At 28.8% G+C, this 24,760-nt stretch overlaps 1 protein-coding gene across 5 annotated transcripts in view; it reads left to right on the top strand.

Moving 5' to 3' along the window:
* Positions 1-24,760, top strand: part of LOC107448880 (endothelial transcription factor GATA-2-like) — a 304,855-nt gene that overhangs the window by 57,901 nt on the left and 222,194 nt on the right. For all 5 annotated transcript variants that reach the window (XM_071187723.2, XM_071187711.2, XM_021147696.4 and 2 more), the window contains exon 2: positions 10,187-10,265. The gene's annotated coding sequence lies outside the window, so the exon portion shown is untranslated. The remainder of the gene's footprint in view (positions 1-10,186; positions 10,266-24,760) is intronic.

Genomic DNA, 24,760 nt, shown 5'->3' with positions numbered 1-24,760 from the left:
GGTGACCTCAAATATTGTCATGAATATTTTAAGATCAGACATAAATCAGACACAAAAGCGTGCTTTCTCTGAAAAAAACAAAGCATTTCTTGATGGATTTGGATTTGTGATTCCCTAAGTATAGGGGGTAGTTACAATATGGGAAATATGGTCACAATAGTTTGGTCAGGAGAGCGCTTCAAAGTTTGGACAAAGTTTAATTTTTGCGTATTTCGAATTGTCTCGAAAGCATTTTAAGCGGATTGAAAAAATTTTGAGCACAACTACGAAATTCGTTTCTGCAAACATAATTCCGTGCAAAAATTGACTTTCAGCAAATATTTATTATTTTTTATTATTTTATTTAAAAATGGTCAAAACAATTTTGAATTGTAAGGTATAAAATTTTTTGCATCATTTTAAAGAATTCAATTTTATATGCAAAATACGAAATTTAAATGAAATTGGTCAAATAGTTCCTGAGAAAATGAATTTCAAAAAAATTCAGACATTTTTTTCCCTGGAACTATTCAACCAAATTGGTTTAAATTTTGTAATTGGGCATATAAAATTACATTCTTTAAAATGATACAACAAATTGTATACGTTACAATACGAAATTTTTTTTTGACTATTTTTAAATTAAATATTAAATATTTACTAAAAGTTATTTTTTTGGATGAATGAATATTATAATTATGCGTATTTTTTTTTAAAATTCGCTAAAAAAACTCTCAAAATATAACAAATTACACAAAAAGTAAAATTAACATTAAGTTGCCCATACTTTGGAGCGCTCTCCTGACCAAACTATTATGACCTTATTTTTCCGATTGTGGCTACTTCCTATATTTTGAGGGTCAGAAATTTGAATCCATCAAAAAAAGGTAAGTTTATTCAGATAAAGATCGTTTTTGTGTATGATTTCGTAACTTAAAATATCGCCTGCACTTATTCATTGGCATATTTGAGGTAACCCCCTCGAGACATTCAGATTGTGTCCTAAACGTGAAAATTCAATCAGTAGATCAAAAGTTATTCAGGGTGGCTCGTTTTTTTTCTTCTTATTTTTATTTGGCGCACTGTACATATAATGACATTTTTTATATGACATTGATCTTTTGATTTTTCTGAAGAAAAAAAAACGTAATTTTTAATTTATTTTTTAAAATATTTATAATTTGAAAATATCTTTGAGAATTATCCCAGATGACAGCTAAAACTATAAATGTCTGTTAGTGACTCCTACCCTTCTGTGATCTGTTGAGGGAGAAAATTGAATTGAGGAGTGTTTAGGACAGGAGTAAATGTGTTGATCGTAATTACTGTCATTGACAAGCTGTAATTATGGGCCCGATAACAGCCAGATAACGTCATCCATCTTTTATGTACTCTCACAAGATTAATTGCTACCTGAGGGCTTAATGAGGAAATCAGTTTCACTACATTTTGAAATAGAATAGTATTCTATATAGCATTCACAATGAAGATATTTAGAACGATTTCATTGTTTGGTTAGTTTTGATTAGATACAGAACTCGTACCGTAAGATGCTTAGAATACTTAAACATTTACATTATTTTAAAATATAAATTTAATTTTAATTGACTAATGAATAACGATATTTATCATATTGTAAAAGTATTAAAAATACAATAGTAATAGCAACATAGTACATAGCTAATATTCAACAAACATTTAGACATTGTTTAAAATTGTGGAGCACGTTGATCCACAATATCGCGAATATTTGTTTTACTCTTAGAACTATGCAATACAGAATCATATCATCTTGCAAGTTAGTCTATCTTAACTTGCTTATATGATAGGACTGATCTACAAAATGATGAAAAGTTTTTGCATCTTCGATACGATGCAAACATGAATCATATCATCGTACAAATTAATCCACCTACACTTGACTATACTATGCTAAACTTGATACTTGATTAGGCTATGACACTATTGATCCACAATGCCAGGAAAAATTTTAGTATTCTCAATTCAATGTAAAATTAAACATTTTCATTGTGCAAATAAATCCTTTTAAACTTGTCTACACGATATTATGATACTAACGCAACACATTATTATGGTTTTCTGTATGGGTATCATGTCTCAACTTTATACTGATTTTTGTGAGGGTATATTTTTAATAAATTGTTATTTTGTTCTGCTCAGTATTCATTTTGTTTGATAATAATAATGCACGAATTAAGTTACAATTAAATAAGAAAATTTTTCAAAATAGTGATGGAGAAGTTTCTAAAGATTTACATCGAATGACTACAATACCATCTGCTTTATGATATCATATTAATTAAAATATTTTTCAATCTAAATACTTGCATAGTTACAATTATAGTTACCATTGTGATATGCATGATGTTGTATGTATACAGCTATCCTATTTCGCTTTTGCTTATGTTTATTTGCTGCACTGTAAAAATTTTCAGTGTATCTTTACGCCAAAAAGGGCGGTAACTGTTTTACAACAAAGTGATGTCCCGCTGCACACAGAATAGTTTCGTGGAGTAGTGATGCACCGAAAATGTTCTTTCACACAATTTAGTGTGAAGTTGTTCACACCATTTTTTGTCATTCAGGAACGCTAAAATTTATAATCACTGTAAGAAGCACATAAGAGTCAGTAGTTCGTTTTTTGATACAATATGAAATAAGAATATTTAACTTAGCGTGCATGCAAGCAATATTTCTTAAAACAAAATTAATTTGTCAATCAAACATGCCCGCAGCACAGAGAGAATATTAATATGAATTTGAATAGGCTTAACAAAACCGAAGTATTGTAAAATGTTTTAATAAAATTGATGAATTGATCTAAATCTTATGGGAAAATTAATATACTTGTTATACAACTGAAAAAATACTTGCCTTTTATGGCATGAGAAATTCTTCAAATTAATCTGATAAAAAAATTTAAATTACTTGGCAAATAATCGATGACAATCAATATTCTTGATGAATCAGTGAAACGGATTGAAACTTATACTTGGTTCTAAATAGGCTATGTTCAGTTTATCATCTCAATCCGACTTGAAGATTAAAATTACTTGGCAAATAATCCACTTGCCACCAATGGGAGCTTGCTCTCCCAATGGTACTGGGATTGATAGCAAAGCTTAGTTAAACTTTGATGTCCAACATCGAAATTTAAAAGGTTCATATCTTCGGAAATAATGTTGTGAAAACTCTCTCATTACGTGTATCAGGAACATTCTGTCATCAATTATATCACTTTTAACACAAATTACATCACAATTTACTTTAATTTTGCAAAATTTATAGAGCACTCAAAAACGACAACACTTCGGCTTGTTGCCAACCATGAATGGATTAAAAAACGTATGATCTTGATGATCTTGAAACGCATGATCTTTATCAATTCCTGGTATTGAAATATTCAACTACACCCTTTAAAGTGTGTAAGAACTATTGATTCGGTATTAACTTGAAATAAAGTACACATCCAAGCAATTTTTTAGAGTTTTTTTTTCCATCGTCAAATTCGGATGTGTATTACACCACAGATTTTACAGCATAAGTTAAAGCCAGGAGAGTTTGAGTACCGCAAAATTATTTAAAAAAAAATTGTAAATATTATTTTTCTTGAACTATTCATTAATGATGTCGAAATGCTTATTTCTTATGCATTTTCATTACGTCGGAGAGATTATTATTAATAATAACTTTAATAAATTAAATCTTTGACAATTATAATTGCTCTTAAATGACATTGTTGAAGGTTTGTGTAAACAAATATTATAATATTAGGAGTGAATATTTCAACTTAAAGATTAAAGATGCAGAATGAAAGAGTTTTAATTGGAGAAAAAATTGAAGAATCTAAAGGAGTAACTTTCACTGAAATGAATTAGTAATCTACATTATTGTTTTGTTCTGTGTCTACTGAATTAAATGAAAAAAGTGAAGCAAATTAAGCAAAATCTTGGATGCAGGAATTTTATTTTAGTATGTTAAAGCCACAGGTCTCACTAAATAATCAATTTTCAGTTTATTTGACTTTTAAACATTTTTTTAAAAACGTAACAGTTTTGAATCATGATATAGTTCTTAAATTATCTTGCTTCGCATTTTTAATGTCATTTTTCACTCCCACGCACCATTAAATTGAATTTATGCTGCAAACTCTTTTTTAAAAAAATCAAACTTTAATGTCTTCATCATCGAAAATAACTTATATAGAAATTCTATTTTTTTTTTTTAATTTTGTGCCGAACAAATAAAAACAAAGCAAGGGATGAAAGAAATTAATGATAGCTTAATGATAATTGAAAGCTTAATGAGCTTCAATCCCTTTCTTTTCATAATCGAAAGACAAATTCAAATCAGCCGTGAGCTTGCTTCTGGTGTTGAGCGCAATTAAAATTTAATTAAACGTCTGTAATAAATCACCCGTTTGAAAAGCTGACTTAAGAGCAATAGGCACCTTTTTTTTTATTTCTAAAACAGAAGAGAAGAAAAAAAATGAAGAAAGATAATTTTCACACTGCATTAAGTGTTCACTCCGATTTTCGTTCGTTCATTTAGCCTTTTTTTCCCCTTTTTACTTTCATCTCTTTCTTAATTTTCCCTGCCACTGCATTAAGAAACAAGCGGAATTTTCGATAGCGTAAGAAAAATTAAGAAACTGGGCTCGGGGAAAAATATTAAAGTGAAAGGGAAAAAGAAGAAGAAAAAAATTGAAGTTTGGAGAAGGCTTAGCCCTTACTAAAAAGGGGAAAAAATCCATAAATCAAATTCGCCGATAATTACCTAAAAGCTCGCCTTTTTTTTATTTCCTCATCTCACTGGCGTATTTTAATATTTATTTTTATATTACCTTTTTTTTTGCCTGTATAGATTTTTTCCCTGTATAAGAACTTTCCAATCTCTCGCTTCTTTTTTTCTTTTTTTCTTGTTTTTTTTGTGTTCTGATTTTTTAACCCCAAGTTTCAAGCGTACGCGGTTACCGTTTAAAAGCTTTAAATTGTTATTTTTTATTGTTAATTTTTTTCTCTCCGTAGAATATGCGAAGGGGAAAAAAGTAAAATACTGGAGAAAAACGGATCAAATGCAAAAATGCGAATTTAAAGAAATAACAGAATATGATGATAAAATGCTGGGGAAGAAATGTCAGAAATCGAATTTACTTAATCACAGTTTGCTCCTACGCTCTTAAACTACAATTTTATAACGTCAGGTTATTTCAATAGCTCTTAAATTAATGAATTTAAATTGATGAATTTAAAAGCATTGTAAAACAGTGAAAGCAATCAGCGCATCTCAAATCAGTGAAGATAATCGTCGTATTTTAAGCGTAATGGAAAATATTGAAAGTAACTAATGCATTGAAAACATTTACGAATCGAGTGAAAGAAATCAACAAGTCTGAAATTAGGGAAAGTATTCAACATAAATAAAATTGTGAGAGAAATTGACACATTTGAAATTTATGAAGACAATCGTTATATTTTAAATGAATCGGAAAATACTGAAAGTAATCACTGCATTTGGAATATTTTGGAATTAATGAAGCAAATCGAAATTAGCCAAAGTATTCAACACATTTAAAATTATTAAAGTAATTGATGAATATAGTTACTATATTTTAAATATATTTGAAACTATTAAATGCAACCAAAGTATGCATTTGAAAAGAATAAAAAATAATCGAAGCATTCGGAATTCGTGAATTTATTAGGTCATTTAAAATTGGTGAAAGTATTCGACGCATTCGAAAACTCTGCGACAAAAATTGCCTTTGAAAATAATGAAAGAAATTGACACAATTGAAAAAAAATTGAAATTAGTAAAGATAATTATTTGATTTTGAACGTATTTGAATATATTGAAAGTAGTCAACGTATTTAAAACTACTTTGTGAAATCGATGAATATGCAATTATTGTAAGTAATCAACTTACGAATCAACAACATCCGTTGAAAGTAAAATAAAATTTTATAATCTGTGCTAAAATTTTGAAATTTATCACGATACCTGAGAATATGGCATAAAAACCATTTTTTCTGTTCAATTTACTTTTAACTTTTGTATTTTTTACTTAATGCTTTGTTATAAGAATTATAATTTTGAAAGCTTGAATTTCCCGTAAACCATTACCATATGAAAGGTAAAATTAACACATGAACTGTAAAATTAATTAACGGAAAAATTATTAAAACGGCAAACGGAATTGAATGGTTTAAATGCCTTATATTTTGGCTTTATTTATCAAAATTATGGATTGTTTTTTTTAAATATTAAATGCCATTACCATTCAGTACTGAAAATTAACCAGAATTTTTTTCTTAAAATATTTACGCGCTCGAAAAGAGCTAGTTTTATTTGAAAGACTAGCAAATAATAAAGTATAACATTTAAAAAAAGAAATAAAGGTTGTTAAAAGTTACTCTAATTAAATGATATGAGAATAACTAAAAATATAACAGGGTTAAATTTATAAAAGTATTTTTTATTATTTTGATAAATAATGAAATACTTTGAAGTAGCGGTCTCGCGAAGACCTTGTCAAAACTAATTGGAACAATCTAAACAATGCAAGCTCTTTACAAAGCAGACAGTTCATTAAACAAAATTTATCGTTGTTATTGCGTCACGGTGACCAGAAATAATGGATGTGTTGTAACATTAATTAACACCGTGGAGCACAAAGTGAATTAAAAAAATGTTTATGATAATAGACTCTTAACGCTGTCAAAACAATACTAAGATTACGAAAGCAACCTTAGGAACAAAATCGATGTCATATTAAATTTATTGCGGATTATTTGCGAATAAAATTATGAACACTCAATATTAATGGTTAAAATAATAGTTTTTAATGATTATTTGAAAATAAAAGTAGCAATATTATTTTTTCGATGAATAGATACATAGGAACGGAATTATTAATGATCATAGAAAATTAATCGGTTTTTGCATCATAACTTTAATTACAATTTACGCATTTTTTTCATATAACAATAATTTTTTATTACTATTTCTATATAGCATTTTTAGGGGAAAATGAAGGGTGGGGTTCATGAGGACTAATAAAAAAGATGTAATAAGATTTTACTTTTGGAAAAATAATTTTCAATACATTTTGACGCAAATGATTATATCCTATTGAGTGACCTTTAACAGAAAATTAGCATTATTTTTTAAAATATAAAATTTTTTTTTCATTTAGTTCTATCTGGTATCATTTTCCGACCTTCATTGTGATCAACACGCTTACTCTATTAAGTACTTTCAAATTGACGATCTATTCAAAACTAAATTAGATATTAGCAATAAATTTTCTAAATTTGTTAATTTTGGGAAAAGGAGAAAAGTAGGGACAAGTGCTCGTAAATTTGCCAAAAAAGTATGCCAAGTTTCGTTGCACATATTTTGTATTTTTTATTAAAATTTAAACTTTTATCTGCATTTGTTTTTTTACATAAGCTAATTTGATTAATCTCTTTAAAAAAATAATATTTCTAATTATTATAGCCCCATATCATAGAGCCTATATCACAAGCCATAAAATTGATCATTTTTTTATTGTTACTAATCGAAACAGCTATTAAAATCAAAATTGATGTTAAGCCAACTGAAAAAATCCGATTTTAAGACAAATGACTACACTATAAATATATTTTTAGTGCTTAATGAGTAGAAAAAAATATTACTTGAACATAATTCTACATTTATTTTCATTAAAAAAAATTGATTTATTAGAAACAGAATTGTTCCAGTCTTGCATATTAGACCAAAGTGCCCCTTTCTTACACGTCCGTTAGTAATCAATTTAAAAATAATGTGATTAAATAATAATTTTTCACATCAGAGTTTAAAAATTTTGATAAGTTTAACATTTAAGAGTTACGTTCTAAATCTAATAGGGAGATTTCGCAAATTTACGGTAGTTTCCGTACACTTCCGTTCTTAAGATTTCAAGTAATTACGCTTGCATTCATGCAAAAATATCAAACTTACGTAAGTGAAACGAAGAGATTTTGTAAAAATCAGTAGGTTAAAAACGCCAACGTAGGGGAATATCATTTTAACTTTGACCACAAAATCAAAACATTCACAATCGATGTAGACTATTTCTCTAAAGATGTGGCAAACGATTCACGATGCTTTGCTCTACGTGAAACAGTGGATCTATGAGCTGAAAAATTTGTTAGATTATAGATTTTGATGATTTTAGCGATAAAGAATGTAGCTTATTATTATTATATTTAAAAAAAATCTGGAACTTTTATTGATTATTGAACTTCTTTTACCTAAATTGTATAGTTAAAATATAAATATAATTTATAATTCTGAAATAGCGAAAATATATCTAGTTTCCTATGGAGCTAGCGCAATTAGACAACCATAATGTTAAACAAAAACCATTAAAATTATTTCTTATTGAATGAACAAAGAGTTGTAAGAGCACATGATTCATTTCCAAATTTCATCAATACATTTCTTCAAATTTACCTTCCATGTCCAAATTTTTAGTTCGGAGGTAGACTTAAGCAGTTTGTTTAATAAAACCAAAATATACGGTAACCATACATTAGTTGATTTTTACCATAATTTGTTAACATGATGACGGAAGCCGCAAATTTAAACCATGCATTAGTTAATTTTTCCTTTCATGTGGTAACGACTTATTCTAGAAATTTTTAAAACCGGAAGTTCCGGCTTAAAAATTATAGTTTTTATTACCACACATTTAATTTAAAATACAAAACTAAAAAAGTAAATTTCATCAAGGCTTTTATGCCATGCTCTAATGTATCATGATAAAATTAACACATTTATGAAATTTCTACCATATATTGTAAAACCATATTTAATTGTTAATTTTTCCAAAATCATTACCAAAGCACTTCGGTTGGTGTTCCCATAGAGCCAGAAATGCGGTAAGTTTTTACATATTCTGGTTGTTTTGACCATACTTTTTTTTCTCAATTTATGAATAGATACTCTTCATTCCGTCAGCAGAATTACTGCAACACGATGACGGAAGCCGCAAATTTATTTTACCGATACAGATAATATACCGTTTTTGCAGGCAAAAATTAGTAATTACAAATATCTAAACACTGACTCTGCAGATAAATTTTTAGAATTTTCAATGGTGTTTCAAATCAATACAGATGGGCTCTTGATAATGTTGTTATGTATGAACAATCTTGTTAAACATTAATAATTTTATAGTTTTATTATTTAAAAGAATAATTAGAAATATGATTAATTCTCAGATTTGTCAAATTTTTTTTAATTTGCTTGCAAACTAGTTAATAATACAAAATTAGATTCTGTTAAAATCAAAAAATAGTTGATGTTTTTAAAATTGAAGTAATCAAATAAATATCTAATATATATAATTCTCTTACGTGGCTCCCAAATTTTGGCTGTATTTCTTTTCCGCCGGTGGCAACGTTTATTTTGTTTTGTTTACGTTACTATTTCTCTTGCACGGCGAATCGACCAATGATTGCCGCTAAAAATGTCACATGCCAAATCTAGCTCACGGGGCTCAACATATAGCGCTTTTAAAAACGGAAACTTAAATAACCAGAGAGTATCAGCTGCGGCAATCTCATACTAATAAGCTAGGCAGAAGTGAGTAGTCTTTGTCGATAGATCTCTATTTTAGTATTTTGTCGAAAGCGCTTTTTTTCACGAATTTATATATTACGAATTTATTTGACGATTTTTGATTTACATCACGAATTATACTATAGCACATTTCTAATAGGTTTAACGAATTGCATGTCATTTATTTGAATTCAAATTTATTTTAATGACTTAACTAAAAAGATATAATTTTTTTTTTCAAAAAAAGTTTTTATATGGATTTGAATGATTGTTTTGAATTCTTAGAATTTTGCGCATTTGCTATGTACCTAAGTTAGTAGAGAGCGAAGCGAGCTTGGTTTGAGAAGCAAACCACATAAGATTGCGCAGCAATTTTCGGGGGTTGGCGAGCGTTAGCGAGCAGGGGGCGCAGCCCACTAGTTTCAGATATTTTGCATCTTGACAGATTTTTTTTATATAATATCGAAAAAATATGAAGGTTTGTAATTTTTTTTATTTCGGAGGTATCTGAACTATACACTTTTTAATTCTTCTCCGCTCTTATTTATGTGAGCAAGAATAATTTTTTCTTATAATTCGTTTATTTCTTTTACAGGAATCTGGCTTATTCTAAACAACGAAGAAGAACATATACAAAGGATATTAAAAATAACCAGGAGATTGATATCAATGAGGTAAACATAAATTTTAATGATATATTCTAAGATACATTATCTTTTCAAAGATAAATGACCACTTTCTAATGATTCAAAGTTTCCTCCAGTTTTAGTAGAAATTCCTTGAAAAATTGTGCTTACAAATTATTTAATTTAAAAAAAAAACGTGTTTGTTTATTTTTTTAAGTCTTGAATGTGATTGAAACTGAATCTTTATTCAGTTTGAAATTACTTGTTTTGTTATATTTTAAAATGTCAAAAATGAATTTAAATCTCCAGTTTTTAAAAAGAAAAAAGTTCATAATAAGTTATTGACATTATTTCATATTCAATATCTCATAAAAATACTTTGTAATAATATTCGTATCTTGGCCGAAGGATACTGTAATACGTGCTCTTTGTTCGCCAAGATTCGTACTTATATGACTTCACAGAAAAAAAGTGTGTGCTGAAAATGGACCCATGAGATTTTCGTCAATACAGTTATATTCGTCATATTCTGAAGGGTTAACTATTTTTTTTTTCAAAAGACACTAAATTCAATTTCGATTAAAATAATTTTAATAATTTGAAATTTAGGACTGTTTCTGGAATGTGAGTCAAAATTATATCAAAATAAGTTACGCTTATCTTTAAATTACTATACATTTACATTAATTTCAATCTCAGAGAAATTTTTATTATAATTTTACTCAATGTGATGATTATTAATTATAGTTGTGCCACGTCCATAGGGGAAATGAACATCATCTTATTTACTTGTAATGAAAAATGAGCAGTAAAGTTATTAACTCCTTTTGTTTATCAAAATTGATGAGAAAGGAAATGGCATCACAGTATAAAATCATGTCATTTTTTAATTGGATAAAAAACTTTTTAAAATGATTATCAACTTAAAATATGATGAATTTTTCTGAAATAAAACATTTTAAACAAGTTTTGCCAAGTTTTTTCTTCCTTTTTTCCCAATAATTATTAAATTTTCTTAATTTCGTGAAACTGCGAGTCTACTTGCTTGAAAAGCAATCTCCTAAGGAGAAAATATTTTTTGTAAATTACCGTACTGTATAGTAATGACATTTCTGGTTTTCTTTTTAAGGGAAAAAAAATTGGTAATAAAAATTTAAATGTACGTTGTTTAAACCATGCAATTGGTAATTTTTCCGTCCGTATGGTACCAGTTTACCAAAGATTCCAGTTCTCAAAATGATAGTTCTTTACCACCACGCATTTAGTAAAAAATACAAAACTGAAAAATAAATCTGAACGAATGAATGGTTTTTATGTCATGCTCTAAGGTAACATGATAAAATTACCAATTTTTATTTCTTTTACAAAAATTTAGCACACATTATAAAACAATATTTCATTTTAATTTTACCACAATCATTCCCCAAGAGCTTCGATAAAAATTACCGATCTTAGTGTTCTCATAGAGCAAGAAGCATAGTAAATTTTACTATATTCTGGTAATTTTGACCGTATTTGTTTCTTTCAGTGCATAAAAATAATCTTAAAAGACTAATTCATCAAACAAAGACAACCCAAGTCACAACTCTAAAATTTTAAATACCTGTTCTGGAAGATATAGATTCTATTATTTACTTTGATTAATGATTCATTGATTTCCCGTTTACAAAAGAACGCAATTTATAACCTAGAATATCCAGGTTGATTAGTGTTGTGGTACAAGTCATGCACGAGTTCCTTTAAATAAGACAAGCTTACTATAACTCTTGATAGCTCCAGTAACAAGTATTAAATATTTCCGGTTATTAAAGAGCGGGTAACTACTAAACACGCAAAGTTAACAGTAGGGGGTCACCTTATGAATCACAGAGACTGCCCGAAGAAAAGAATATTATTATTGTTCTAAAGGGCTGTGAATGGAATAGCAAGTGAGAGGAAGTGAATTTCTTTCTCGGTTTTGGAGACAGTTATAGCTATTCCATAGGACAAAAAAGCAGATGTTAAATGAGTAATTTGTGTTGCCACTGATTTATACCTAATGCTATTGGCTGTTACTTATATTTATGATCACCGGATAGAGACAGGGATTAATGTAGAGAGTGCTGGACACAAAGCTTCGTGGGAAGCGTCCATCATGAGAATAAAAATAAGTTCATTTTTTTAATAAGATTAATCAAATGTAATGTTCTACCTCCCTCTTGTCACAGAAAAAGTATATCATAAACTTACATGATACGCATATCATACTTTTTAATTGAGAAAGTCGCTTTGCTTTTGCTCGAATTTAGACTTCACTGCAGTAATCAATAATAATTTTCTAATTTTAGAATTAAATAGAAATAAACAATGTAACTTTCCATTCGTCTTATAAATTTTTGAATACAATGCTCTTTTTTGAATATTTTATGTTTTCCTTCAAAATCTTGATCCCTGAAGAACCACAAAAGACCTGAAGAACTTTAAAATCTTGATCCCCTTCCTAGAATTTTCTTTTCTTTTCTTTTTTTTTCTTTTTTTTTTTTTTTCTTTTTGCAATGTTTTCTTTCCTCGAGGTAACTTTTAGTTCAAATTGTAAATTTTTTCAAGCGTAGTTTTTTGCAAAAAAATTTTTTTTGAATGTTATTACTTTTTTGAAAAAATTTTGAACTATACAATACAATAAAGAATATTAAAAGAAAATTTTTCAAAAAAGTTAAAAGATTATGAAATGTAAGGAAAAGAATATTCATGAAAGGAAGTTCAAAGCAACAAAATGAATAAATAAATAAAAATAAAATAAATAAGTATTTAAATAAATAAAAAAATAAATAAATAGTTACAATAAAATAATAAAAAACAATGAAAAAAGAAAACAACATTATAAGTAAGGTTTAGGATTGGGTTTGGCAACCAACTTGCGTGGTTTGGCAACCACGCAAGTTATATGCGAGAACCGTAATTGGGGCTCTTAAGTAACTTAATGCTATTGAAAAATTAACCGAATCTTGGTATTACCCTATAAATATTAATAATCCTTTGCACTCATCAAAACTTGCCCCCTATTTCCGCCTACCACCATTCGTAACTGATATTTGAAGCATTCAACTGTCTTATGGATTTTTTTGATCAATTGAAAATAAGTGAATTGGATTTTTGGCAATTTTGGAATCTACTTATTACTATGAATAATTATTTTCTCATCATTATGAAAATCATTATGAATCATAATCATTATGAAAAGCGAATTAAGAGGTGCGTTTTCAGTGAACAATCAAGTAATCATTACACAAAATCTCATTTTTGATTCGAACAGTTTGGATCCAGACTGGTAGAATTACCAATGATTTGATTGAGATCGAATGTGATGGAGTTGTGGTGGCTCAGGGGATAGAGCACTCACCTTCCAATGAGGTGGACCGGGTTCGAATCCCAGCGATGGCTAGTCGATTCAAATTCCACACCCGGCTCGCACCGATCACAGTGCTGATGTTAAAAATCCTCAGTGGTAGACGGATCATGGGTTTGAGTCCCCTTGCCGTCAGGCTAACAGTGAGAGGTTTCTGTGGATTTCCTTTACATGTAACGCAAATGCTGGTTAGCTCCATCAAAAAGTGTCCTTCACGAAGCAAATTTCTCCCAATACTTGATACAGGAGTTCCCTTGTCTCTGGATTGGGTTCAAAATTACAAGGATACGGAGTTGGTCATTGGTGGTCGTACACCCAAAAATTTTGTCGGCTGTTCAACGACGGTAATAAAAATATGATTTAGTATAATTGTGAAACAGAAAAGACAATTAAAAATTCCATTTTCATATATTAAGTCTCATTTAAAATACATCCAAATAAGTCTTCAACCTTCCTAAGCAAAACCTTAATTTCGTTCTGTTTTCAATAAATAAATAAATAAATGAAATAAATAAAATAAAATTCATGTCTGAAGCTTTCGATTTTCGCGATAAAGGTGATAATGTTTTCTTCATATGAATCAACTCTTTTCCAGCATGGCTAAGAACTATTCTTAAATGTATTCTAAGTTTTGAGACGCGTTAAATAAGGAAAACCTCGAAAGTTGTATGAATTAAAAAACTTCTGAATACTTTCGGAAGAGGGTATGGAACAACTTCGAGTCTCTACTCATTTTAAAAATTATTTTACTTTTTACATTTAATTTGCATTTTAAACAAAGCAATATAACTTAATGAAATTAAGTTTTGAGTTCTAGGTTTATTTTAATTAGTATAAAAAAAGTCTTTATGACAGAATTAGGAAGCTTTTGAATATTTACGGAAGAGGATATGAAACAACTTTATTCCTCTACTCAATCTAAAAATTTTATTTTTTACATTCAATTTGCATTTTAAACAAAGCAATATAATTTAATGAAATTAAGTTTTGAGTTTTTAGGTTTATTTTAATTGGTACTAAAAAAGTTTAAAAGATTTTTTAATGAGTTCAACTATATGTTTTGTTAATACGTAAATTATAATGTTTTGGTTTCACAACAAATACTCGTTTCGTGTCAGATTACCGAAATTTTATTTTATTTTTCTAATATTACCGATGTTTGTACTTATATTTGACAGCAAAAAATTTATTGATCACATCAGAAAAAAAAAATGGCTCTAAACTCCAGAAAGTTTATCAATCCCAGGTGTGAGATGTTAGAGAAATTTTATTTGGGTAATAGTTAAAGATGTGGATCATTCAAGATTTAATTTGAAAAACTTTAATTCTTAAATTTGTGATTAAAGTATTTTTCGATTGCATCTATATAGCAATTGTCTCTCATATTTCTTTTTATTTTTAACTATTGTATGCTTCTCCACATACAATAACTTATAGTTATCAGTGCCTCTTCCCTTTTATGTTACTTTGATCACATCCTGTTGTGTGTAAGTATTAAATTTTGAAATCTCTGGAACTTTATTAAGAATTATAAATTTACTTTTGATTTTTAAAGTGACTACAAACTGTACTATAATCAAAGTTAACTGTTCAAAATTGAATATGACTTATTATACCCGAAAACATTACATAAAATATAAATACAATTTTTTTTTTAAAAAATTTCCTTACCTATTATTGATTTTTCATTCAGTTGAGGGTTTATATAAATGTAATATTAATTGAGAATTGTTAATCCTAATAATTTATGACAATGTATTTCAGAAATAGATATGAAGTGCAACTTTCAGCTAAATGCAATTTTTTCTACTGTTATTATTTTTTTTTTAAATATTGATTCAATTACATAACGAGCATTACTACATTTTTTAGAAAATTAACTAAAAAGAAATTAAATAGTCCATCAAATTGGGTGCGTATAATGCATTTCTGTATAAAATAAGTCCTTAACTTTATTTTTTTTAAACATTATTTAAGAAATTTTTAACTTAACAATGTTTCTAATAAAATGTATTCGTACATAATCAATTAACTTCAGCATGTTTGAAATCAACTTACAAAAGTCTATTCCATAAATTAACGAATATAAAATTACCATTTAATAACTTAGATAAATATTCGTATGATAAGTAAAAGTTAGCTATTCCGTTAATGATTTTAATAGACCCATTAATAAACTTTTTCCTTTTTACTAAGAATTGTTTTCTTTCTTTCTTTTAATTGATATATTGCTATACATTTTATTCGCTATTCGATTATTATGTATTAGTTCATATCCGTTCCTAGAAATGTTTCCTCCAGTTTTCACAAGATGGCGCCAGAGGTCACAGAAATCTCGCGCCTTCATTTTCTCCAAAGGTGTTGAATGTAACAACTGCAAATATTTCACTGCATCTTTTTATTTTGTATTTATTTTTCCTCTCTCTTTCTTGGCGATGATATCAAACAGTGATAGGACCAAGCCTGGCTTATAATGAATAGCTTTGGGAAAATTCATCCCCATCTTAAGTAAAGCCCGTTATCGAATCGTTTACATTACAGAATGTTCTCTTTTTTTTCTTTCTCGTTCGCTTTGTTATTCTTTTTATTTGTTTCAACACTAGTTGTTTTTCTTCCACACTTTAGGCAAATGGTGTGAGAAAAAGCGTACGGTAGGCTGTACTGGACACGATTTTCAACCGCCAGTGTTTAGGTCAGCTAAGGCTAAACCACGGTCGGTTGTTGTTGTTTAAAGTTGCTGTGGGAGGAGACTTTTTACAAGTTTTCAAGTGTGTTGAGCGAGAGGGGAGGACAGAGTCATGTTCTGTCGGCGAGGAAAGAAAGAAATTTATGAAATTCCCTGGAAATATTGTCCCATCACCTACTTGGAAAAATTTAATATAGTTCCTAATCAGACGGAATTAATTAATGTTGTCAAAAACCTTAGCTGATAAGGTTATAGATAAATTCTGAGGGTTTATTTAACATTATTCATATATTAGACCAGATAATAATTATTACTGATATCAAATTAAAATATTTCTATATAATAAGCCAGATTATTATTACTCATAGCTTAAACCAAGTTTTTTATTTATTGATGCATATTATTGTTACTGATATAATAACTCTAATTTTTTATACATTAAGCCAGATTGAGAGTTATAAGTAAAAATAAAAAATGAGAACAAAGAAATTAAAATGTGTTGGTACAGGTAGATTATTTCCACATTGAAAACTTTTTTTAAACATTTTTTAATAATAATAAGGTACAACCGAATATATATATATATTAAAGCATTTCTATGGTAGAATGAGATAAAAATTAACACATTTCTGTGGTGAAATTAGCAAAATTAGATTTATTTTAAAATTAACACATTTCTATTGTATAATAAGGAAAATTCTACATTTTAACTGAGATCGTGATCTTTGTGATAATTGGTAGGCAACTTTTTTCTTGCAAAAATACTAAAATAAGTGTTTAAAATCGAAATTTAGGGAATTCATATTTAATAAGAAAATTGTTTCAGGGTGGAATTCACAAAAAATTCAAGTTCACCCCACCCTGGTAGAAATGTGTAAATTGTTTAAATTTTTTAGACATGACCACTTGTGTCTGTATGATTTTAAAACAATCTATGTGATTATATCGATAACAATAACTCAATTTCATAAAGTAATATTTCTAAGTTAATTGCTCTAATAAATATTAATAATATTTTAAAAATTCTTATAATTTCCAATTGTATCGAATAGACATGATGCAGAGAAAAATTTACAGATTAACATGAGAAATAATTCAAATTTTTTTTTTTAGAGAATGACTTTGAGAAATAATTCAATCTAATCAAAAGAGAATGAATTCTCTAAGATGCTATTGTGCAGAGTAATTAAGTAAATCATATTTGTTTGACTAATACTATAATTTAAATTTGGTTTTATTTTATCATACTTAATCTGATTGCATGACGAATAGCTTAATACTAACTTCGAAAAAAATTCCGTAATATAGTTAAAATATTTTTTATAAGATTACGGTTCTGAACTTCAAAAAAGAGGTTTGAACTCAATTACCTATAATATATAAGGGTATCCATGTCTACTAAAACTCAGCATATTGAACAACATTTGGAATAATTTTAAAAGAAAAATAATATTTTATGATATTTTTCTGTTTCTATATGCCTTAAAAATCTGCGTAAAAATATAATTGGTTTTACTCTCGTTGTTTGAACTTTTCAACTACGATAAAAATTAGGAAAGGGAGGTAAGAAATTTGATTTTAGAAACCTTCTGGACAACTTTATGGAAAATAAATATCTTATTTGTTGAGTCTAGTGGATTGTTAAGAAATACGCCATGAAATATAATACAATATGTAATAAATGCTAAATATCAAAATTTATCATTTGTATGCAATAATTAAAAAATGTCTTACTATGTATGAATGTATGATGGTGTCGCAATTTTCCATTGTCGACCGTGCATTTTTATTGGCCTACCTGAAAACCACGTGGTAGGATCCAGTTTTTCCTCATTCATTTCCATATTGTTTTGGTTGTCATCAGCATAAAAATTAATAAAAGTCATAAAGATATTGTTTTTCTATAAATATCTTTGCATCCCTAATTTAAAGCTATTTTCCTGTACCGCTATTTTTACGCTTTTAATTCAAGAGTTTAAAACTAAGAGAATAGTTTTGCTGAAATTCTTTTTATTAGTATATTGTAATTCTGCGCCACATTTTAAGATAAAGTTATTTAGAAAGGTGGTCTAATTCCATTAACCGTTTTACTATTATTATTTTCGTGCAAATAACATTAATATACTGCTATATACAGTTAAAGATATCTGTTAAGTGGTTTAGAACTTAACGATCAGCTTTATGCAACAAGCACAATGAGATGCAAGCAAAAATAATATTTAATATATCCACCCGTTTGGTAAGCGAAAATATTAAATTACGGTTGTGAACTCAATAAATCTGTTTGAGCAATATAATGTAATAACAATATAAATGCTATTTTAAAAAATTATTACTTAGAAAAATTACTTCTGTTCACTAATGGATCTAAATATTTATAATATTAATACATATTAATAATTGAATGTGGGAAGTGGAGGCCCAAGCGTAAGCGAACAGAATTCATTTTAGTACATACATGTTAAGTGAATAATTTTAACTTTAGTGGAAAAACTGTTTCCTGCCATGAAACAACAATTATTGCGAATCAGTCATCGGGGTTGGTGGGCGGCAGTGAACAGGGGGCTTAATCCCCTAGTATTATATTATTTATTTAACTAGAAAACTTTTAAAGAATTTTTTTATTGCACTTATGAGTAAACTTTCTTTTTTGCGACGAAATTTTGTGCAAAATTAGTATTTTTTTTACCATTATTTGTAACTAGGATCTTAGGAGGGTATGTTGTTTTTTTTCCGCAATTTTCCTCGTGCAGATGTTCCAAGAAATAAAAAAATTTGTTTAAAAGGAAGTTGACCACTACATTTACTCTTATCAATTTTCGTTCGAAGAAAGTAAAAAGATAGGTTTCTAATACAATTAAACTTTGAAAGTTAGATTTCGGATGATACAATCACAAGAGTTCCCCTTAAAGTGACAACGAAGTTCAACATCCTACTAAAAATATAAAACTCTATTAATTCATGTATTACTTACTTCCTTGATTGTTTCGATTTTACTATTTGCTTTTTCCGTGAAGGTTTTGTATTATTTATGCTTAAGATGAATGTTAAGATTGTAAATGATTGCTTCTTTTTTATCACAAAAACGTTTTATTTTCAATATAGATATTAATTATCCATCTAATGGTGATTTCAATTTGCAGATAATATAGTTTTCTATTTAAATATAATTTTTTAATGACATCATAAACAAAATATAATAATCAATAAAATGATACTACTTAAATGTGAGCGTGTTGCAATTTCTATTTCACAAAATTAAGCAATCTTTATAAAGATGCAGAAAAACATCTGTGTACATTTTTGGAATACAAATTAAAAGGAGAAAAAGCCGGAATTTGTGTAATAAAGATTGATGAAATATATCAAATTAATTGTTAAAGGAAAAATAAATAAACGCTTTCCTTGATTGTCAGTTGTGATAAATTTCCTGGTCAGTTGCTTCTCTTGATAAAATAATAGAAAATTCCAGCTATTTTAGAATCAGCTTTTAATACAATGATAAAGTAGTTTTTCATTTATTTATCCTGAATATTAGAATAGCCTCTTTGTACAACAAAGTATATTCAAAGAAGCATTTTATTTTATCTTTACTTGTTTGGGTAGTTATTTCTTGTTATGATAACTGAAAATTCAAGTTTATTTTTTGTGTGTATAATAATAAAATATTGTATAAATAATAACATAATTTTTATGTATAATTATATTTGTATAAAACAATAAAATAAGTTAAATTTTTTTTGCACCTCAGAAATCAGAATATCATCTTCATACAATTCGAATTAGTAATACTCTTTTCATCATTTAAAAATGTATATTTTTGAGTAGGAAAATGCCTATGTCTACTACGTATTTTATTTTATAACCATCGTTAAACATCTGACAAAATTTCAAGTTTACGACTACTAATATTCAACTAGGTAATTTTGAACCTAATCCAAGAACCGTAATTTATTTATTACCCTTAGACCGTACCATATCACATAAACCATACCGTTCACAATTATCCCTCCGTAATTTTAAACAATGGAACTCTTAGATCAAGTATTGTGAGAAATTTCCCTTTGTGGAACACTCTTTGATGGACACTTTGAAATTTGCATAACACGGAGAGAAAGCCACGAAAACCTTTCTCAAATATGCTGACGGCTAGGGGATTTTAACCCGTAATCTGTCTATCACTAAGCATATCTGCGTCATAACTGCAGTTGGTGCGAGCCGAGTGCATAATTCGTCACTCCCAGCCATCGCTGGGATTTGAACCCGAATCACCCGTTCGATATCCTATTCTAATAATGTAGGGGGATCTATTGCCCGTAGCAGAGCCTGCAAACCCTGCCAGGTCTCGTGAATAAATTCTATATCTGCGTAATACATAGAACAGTTTTTTCTGTTGTAATTTTATTTTTAATAAAATCTATTTGTTGAAGAAAGGGGTACCAACTCAGGCACTGTCTATGTCATTAGAACGAGGCCAAAATTGCGTGGACTTACTACCACAACTGTCAAATGAGTAACGAAGCTAGGTGCTTCACCAGGGTTGACTGGTGTACTTTTATAAGTAAGAAGATCGAGATGAAACGGTTCTTTAGCGTTTACTTAGTATTTAACGTTCCTTTATTTAATTTATTAAATTCAACTTTTTTTCAACAACTGGTATATTCAATAACTAGTTGAAATGTTTAATTAAAATTTGTACCGCAAATGATTATTTCAAAAAGGTAAGTAAAATTAATGGATACTTTGTTACTTGCATAGTACATTAAAGCAAATGCGAATTTATTGAAATTCCTTTCTTTGAGTAGATTGCATTTTTGTTGCAGACGTAGATAAGATAGAACGACGACGAAGCGAATATTATAAAGAAAACTATTATCGTGCTTCTTATAATATTGGATGAATCGTTTAAACGTGATTACAAAAGAAATCTTATCCGTAGAGTTCTTATCCTCCTTACCAATAAAAAAATGAGTATCAGATGTTATCCTCGATTGAAATTATACCTCTATTCGGGGCTCTGGGATTCTAACGATGCTTTGTTTGAAAAGGAGTTGGAAAGTGTTCAGTCATAATGTCGTTAAAATTTGCTCCAACCTTAATAAGTTGAACCTCATTATCTCAATTACACGATACTATGGTTCAGTTTGAATGGAAACACGATACGATTTAGAATATTTTATGGTTAAATGAAAAATGAATTTTTTTAATGAGAATTTAGTTAATGTATGTGTCTCTTAAATTATTTGAAATCAGTTAAATTGTATAAATAAAACAATAATTTTAAAGGATTACATAATAAATAAAGGAAAATATTGCCAAGAATTGAATTAATTTAATGTAGAAGACAAATATTGCTTAAACTATAAAATTAATTGTTTTACAAATTTGAGAAACTATACAAAATAATTTTGAGAGTTTCTTTAGCACTTCTGCAATGCACAGCTATGAAAGTTTGTTTTGTCCCCATCACAGTGACTTTATATCGATATTCCACTTTCATGATAATCCTCCAATACTGCAAAAGTTTTACCGGACCCACTCTCTACTACATCTATACATTATTAAAAACAAAATTTTAAAAGAATATCGATCAATAAAGAGTTTGGTCTGCAATCTCACGTTTTTTGGGTTTATTCAAGTATTCCTGCAACAATCCATACTTCTTTTTTCTCATTTAAGCATTTATTCAATTAATTTCATCAATATAATTTATTTTTAAGATAAAATTTTACAAGGCTACGAAATGCGTAATAATTGTTGTTTGTTATAAATAATAGATTGCTCAATTCTGTTATATATGTACAACACATAAGTATAAATCATTAAATAATATTACCAAGACTTTATCAAAGATAACCTACCTTTCTAAGGGAATGAAGTTATAAAACAAAATAAATCAAGAAATGAAAGCCATTGCAAAGCTATTAAGTCACATGGCAATGCATTGCCTGATACTAAGAGTCTGAAAAATGACCGAGGATTTAGAAAATAAACAAATAGAAAACGGAAGGAGTTAACATTTTGCCGTTTTCTGGGTTCTGTTTAGGAACGAGTATTTTCTCACCAAATTTCTAAATAAGTTGCGAAATTTGTCTACAGATGATGTTGCTAACAAATTTTAAAATTTTTTGTTCAAATATTTGGTCATTTTTGGGGAAAGTTGGTAGCAATAAAAATAGGGAATTAATAATAATAGTTTTGAAAAGAAACAAATTTACGAAGAGAGAAAAGATAGATTTTGGATAGAGAACTTTAATTTTAGGACATAAAAATTGAACAATTTAATGAAAATATAATTCAAATTTATAATTAAACCATATATTATTATGATAATAAAAACTTTGATGAGCAGTATAAAAAATTATTATTTGGTGAATTACGTTTGATTATTTTACTTTATAACATACTTTGTTAATTATTTATCTAATTTTTTTACTTATATATAAATATATTTAGAAATATTGCATATAATAATGCATTGCATATAATAATGTATACAATTTCGTATGTAGTATTTCCTCATTGTGAAATTAGATTGTCTTACAAACACTGGCAATGAATATTTAACTGGTATAAGAAATAAATTAAAAAAAAAAAAAGAACAACAACACTTTCAGGTAAGGAGATGGCGTCAAAAATCAACACAGCTTCCACTTAAATCCTTGTTTGTAGATGAAACTATAGACTAAAGATGAACGATAAAAGAAAAAAATATATTTCGCGGATAGCTGAACGTAGCCGGGGTTAAACCCACAAACCATGTCTTGGCAGAGGGGGCACGCTTGCAATTATCGTGTCCTCACGCCGACCCAATGGGTGATTAGTCTTTGGGTGATGAATGATGAAAAGTGGGGGTAGGGGGTGTTTTCCATCATCACCCATCTTTTGTATTACGAACATCCAGGTGAGAGGATCGAGGTTCTTATCTGAAAAAACTATCGTTCAATGGTCATTTAGTTTTCAGAAGGAGATACTATTAAGTAAAGAAGAAAAAAAAAGGTTTTGTGCAGGGGGAGGTAAGTTCATGATGAGTTCGACAAGGATCTGCCGATGAATTTACCTTTACCTGATGCTGACCGCCGGTGTTAAGAGCTGTCATCGTCAGGCGTAATGAAATATTGTGGCCTAACACTTTTTAAGTGGCTCCTTCATATATAAATATAAGAAGAAGCCCGAGATAATGAGATTTTGTAAAAAAAAAACTGACCCAATCTTAATAAGAAACTATTAGAGCAATTAATTGGATCCATCAGTTCTTGATGAGTTTTCACCCTCTTTAATCTTTTCCTGATTTCGACAGGGATCGAGGTGAAAGGATAGGCTATGTAAATCAAGATTTGATGGAGCTTCTGATCATAGGAATAGGATTCAGACTGGAGGAGGTTTCTTAGAAGAAATTGCCGTTATTAAAATTAAGTCATGGTGGCTCAGGGAATAGAGCGGTCGCATTCCAATGAGGTGAACTGAGTTCGAATCTCAGCGATGGTGGGTCGATACGAATTCCGCACCCAGTTCGCACCAACCACAGTGCTGACGTAAAATATCCCCAGTGGTAGACGGATCATGGGTTAGAGTTCCCTTGCCATCAGGATAACCATGTGAGGTTTTCGTAGTTTTCCTCTCCATGTAACGCAAATGCGTGTTGTTCCATCAAAAAGTCCCATACGAAGGTAAATTTCTACTTAGTATGCTTGTTTATTGGATTCAGGAGTTCCTTTGTCTTCAGGATTGGGATCAAAATTACAAGTCTACGGATTGTTGCTGTAAACTCAAAATTGGGTCGATTGTTCAACAACGGTTATGAAATAGCTGGTACCCATCAATCTGAACCTGGATGGATTTTAAGCCAAGAGCAGGTATTGAATTCGGTCCTTCACTATGACAGTTCAGTGCAGCAAAAAGTTCAGTGTGATCCTACCTCGTTTTTTACCTTATAATTCTGAATGCATATTTTGTTTATGAATTAAAGATATTAATTATAAAAATCAGATAAAGAAACATGTTTTGGAGATCTATAAGTGCATTTTTGCAGCATCATGAAGAGTCTCGATTCACTTTCTTATAATCCAGGTATGCGAATCAGCGAACATACATGAAGGAATTTTTTTGTCGGTAAATGTTAAGAAATCTTAATTAAATAAGATTTATTTTCGAATTTTTAAATCGATGTATTAAATAATGGAAAAGATCACTTGAAATTTTTTTTTTAAAATATAAGAATGACCTTCCATCTGAAATGTGATTGAGTTTCAGATAATTTTTTTTAACAATTTCCTACATATTTGGTACTGGCACTTTTTATTTACGTCGTACAAGAGCCGCACAATGGACTAATGGTAAGAGTACACATAGTTGGTGAAACAAAGCAAGGTATGAACTTTATTCTTGGCCATTCGTTTTCACATATTTTATTTATATATACTAGTGGGCTGCGCCTCCTGCTCGCTAACACTCGCCAACCCCGGAAAATTG

The sequence above is a fragment of the Parasteatoda tepidariorum genome, chromosome 2 (genome assembly GCF_982258835.1).
Source record: "Parasteatoda tepidariorum strain Cologne lab strain chromosome 2, Ptep-v5.0, whole genome shotgun sequence".
Classification (NCBI taxonomy): domain Eukaryota; kingdom Metazoa; phylum Arthropoda; class Arachnida; order Araneae; family Theridiidae; genus Parasteatoda; species Parasteatoda tepidariorum.
Note: the sequence above shows the minus strand (reverse complement) of the source record. Positions and strands in the feature narration are given on the sequence as shown.